Below are 3,806 nucleotides of genomic sequence, written 5' to 3'. Positions count from 1 at the left end.
CAGAAACGATGTGATAAAGGTTCAATTACACTGTAGGGCAAATCTCAAGTTTTTAAATGGCACAAAAAACGCCGAAACACGTAAACTTAATTTACGTTGTAGATTGCGAATCTGTATTCTGTTTAATTTTGATGAAAAAAATAAAATTTTAACAGGGTAAAAAATTTAAAAATTAAATTTGTTTTTTATTTTTCATTTGTATTTATATTTCTTTTACAAAAAAATCATGCTACTAACGAAGTTAATGCACCTGGGCCATACTGAAGAAGTGAAACTTACGTTACACGTCTAGTTTGTCTCATAATCAATATAGCCAAGTTAATTTTTTGAAATTATTCAGGAGAGACGAAAAATATATGTAGTTTCGCAACATCTCGCAGTTTGCATCAAACACTGAATTATGAAAAATATTTACTTTGCACTTTTTCACCTTTAGGTTGCGATATGTGTTTCATTGGTTTGAAACGGTAAAACGGCAGGCTAGTTCTTATAGTGTTATAAGCCAGAGGTTATATGTTATCTTTTCTTTATCTTTATCCATACATCTCACCTTTTCATTATAATTACGTTTATCTTAATCTGTTTTCATTTTTCTTAATACTCTCCTTTATCCTGGTCTTCATATTTTTTATCTTTATTTTATTTTTCATATTCACCATCCCTTAGACTTCTCCCTTATTTTTATCTTCCAAATCTTCGCTTTTATCTTTTTCTTTATCTAGTTCATATTCACCTAGATGAGTTGCGATATCGTGATAAGATGTTATGTGATGTGATATGATGTCAGGTAATACAATGCGATGTGATGTGATTTGTGATGTTATAGGATGTGATGTGATAGAATCTTATGCCATGTGCTGCCACATCGTGTGATGTCATGTGATATTAGAACAATATCGATTATTATATCTATAACAATATCAATAAATATGTTTCTTTCGACTTTAAAATCCCGAAACAGTCTTGAAAATCCTGTTTTCTCCCTAAAATCTCTAAAGCCCCGAAAAGTTCCCAAACTGAGGTGAGGTGAGTTGGTGGTGAGTTTAGGTGAGATGTGGTGAGTATGGATGTAATGAACTCAGTTGTAGTGGATTTAGATGGGGGGAGTCTATGTGTCTTTCTTCCACTATCTTTACTTTTATCGGCATCCTCACTCTTATTTTTTTCTTCATATTAACATTTATTTTTTCCTTTTTGTTTATTATTTTCTTCATCTACATCCGGCTTTCCCAAAGTGGGTGCCGTATGCCTGGAGTGCCGCTATTGGCTACAGTATACTACAACGCAAGCGGTTTGATCAAACTTCAATATTGCGGCCAGAAAATCAAAAAATTTAGAGTTTTTACCTTCAGCGGCAATACAAATGGCTTGCAGAAAGGGATATTTCACTTGGTTTTTCAAGCCGCTTGTGCGGTGTATTTCGCTCTTAAGTGTAGCTCCCCAGTACGTTTTGTCAACGAAAAATTTAATCTGAAAAGTATAAGAAAAATAGCTTAAAATGAACCCTTTTCACAACAACTTTCGGTTTTTGTAGACCTAATCTGCGTTGTGAATTTTTTATTTTGCAACTTGACGAAAGTACCGACGTAGTGGGACTTAACGTTCTTCCCGTGTTAGTGAGGAACCATTCGCAATGCAAATCGAAGAAGAACTTTTGATGAGCGAAGGACTTGAGACTTACACCACTAGCGGCGAAATTTTCAAAGCTATCGACAAACACCACGAGAAGTCACTGTATGATCCGTCGGTATTCCCTGGCGATTAGGAAGATACCGCCAATAGATTTAAAACCCATATTGGATGATAACAGAGGCCTGCGAAATTGAACTACATCTTTGGTTTTTTCTAGTACGAAGGGATTTTTTTATGGTGGCATTTATATTTTTGAATTTCTAGCAATTTGCACCAAACCCCATAAATAAACAAAGTTAATCAGAAAAACGTATGTAACTTCAAAGTTAACGCTAAGAAAATTGATAACAGCCGGTTTCACCAGCAATTTAAATGGAAAATGATTTTTTATTTTTTGTCAATTTCCATATAAAATTCAAGAAATTAAAACCATTTTTCACTTAAATTACTTCCGTGAAATTGGCTGTAAAGTTATTTTCTTAGCGTCAACGCGCATTACCAGCGTTAACTTGGAAGGTTTAGAAAAAACCCTTGTCGAATATTTCCCAACATTGACTCTGAGGATGTCTAGAGCTGGATAACAAAACCTTTTTCATGTGACCCGAAAAGTAAACCTACTGAGGCTTTTGAAAACCTTCTGGTCATCAGTGAAGACAGCACTTTGATTAATAAATACTACGAAGGGAGCCAAGAGAGTTCTGGATGCAAGTGTCTGCAGAAAACATTGCTGTTGGCAAGACTGCATTAAAAATATTAGTGACTTTTACTTTTACATTTCTATGTAAGACTGCATTTTCAACCAATTCTTACATAAACAAGTAATTTTTAAGCGAAAAAAAGCGACTTCGCTTCCCATATAAAAACTTAAGATTATCGTTAGTCTCTTCATTATCCAATGATCGGATTTAAACCAAACTAGAATGGAGCCACCTCTGAGGTAACACCTCAAACCTATGCCAAAGCTCCTATGAAACTTAAAGGAAATAATGAAATCATCCAAACAATTTCAGTCCTCACATTAAAGGTAAAGCAGCATAAAGTTTTCATTGTTTTTTCGTGTTGTCGTAGACATTTGAAGAGTAGAAGTGCCGCAAAATTTTTTTAGCACAACAAGGGTGCTGCGGTGAAAAAAGTTTGGGAACGCCTGATCTACATATTCCCCTTCACCTTTACCTTCTTTTTTAAAAAAGACTTATTTAAAAACTATTTTTAAAAAAGATTTATACTTAAAAGCGTTTGGCTTTTTCTTTTAAATATTTTTTTTTATTTTGATAAATCTAATGAAATAATTGCTACCAATTTTTGGTCAAACCATAAGATTGCTGAATTGTAATGTAAAAGTTCGCCTTATTTTGCTTCTACTCAAGCACAATTTGTCGCCAATGATGTAAAGTCCTCAATGATTTGCAATACAAAATTTTAACATTTTATCAATTTCTCCAGTATCTCGGGATATACATAATAAGCAGATTGATTAATTTAATGGATACTTTGCGAGAGATTTCTTGTTATGCATATGTTAAAAGAATTCATGCACACATACTTTTTTGGTATATCTATGAATATTGTTTCCTTGCGAAAACATTTACCAGCACAATTTCACTTCGTACATTTCAAAGCGCCTAAAAGCATACATGGCACGTATCTCAAATGCAAACCGGCAATGTGCTGCGGAACAGACGCAAAAAACAGCGAATGTCAGAGCACAAATTTAGAGAGACAACACCAACTTAGTGCGGGTTAAGTGCAGCTACTCAACAGATGCACTGCTTATTTCCTTGGAAGCTCTGGAAAGAAGTTGCAGCTGTAATGTTGCGTAGCAGCTTACATGGCGAGCTTGCGGCATATGTTTAAACCACTTGTTATCCTTTAAGGATAAGGCGCATTACCAGCAGCGCTAACAAGTTACTTAGGTAGATGTAGAAAGGATTGTGTTTGTTTAAAATGGTGAGGGAAAAGGAAGCCGAGGGGGACATGAAGGACACACATGAGCGCTTGTGCATGTTAGTCTTGTGTCTGCCTGGCGGCAAATTTCAACATACACATTCCCTTACATCAAACATACGCCAGCAATGAGGGACACATCTACACACATATCACACACACAAGCACATTTAAATTCAAATATAGGAATGTATAAAAGTTTGTACATATGTATATCGAAGATATGTCGA

The sequence above is a fragment of the Rhagoletis pomonella genome, unplaced genomic scaffold (assembly GCF_013731165.1).
Source record: "Rhagoletis pomonella isolate Grant_MI unplaced genomic scaffold, Rhpom_1.0 Rhpom_scaffold_00899, whole genome shotgun sequence".
Taxonomy (NCBI): Eukaryota; Metazoa; Arthropoda; class Insecta; order Diptera; family Tephritidae; genus Rhagoletis; species Rhagoletis pomonella.
This window is presented reverse-complemented; position numbering follows the sequence as displayed.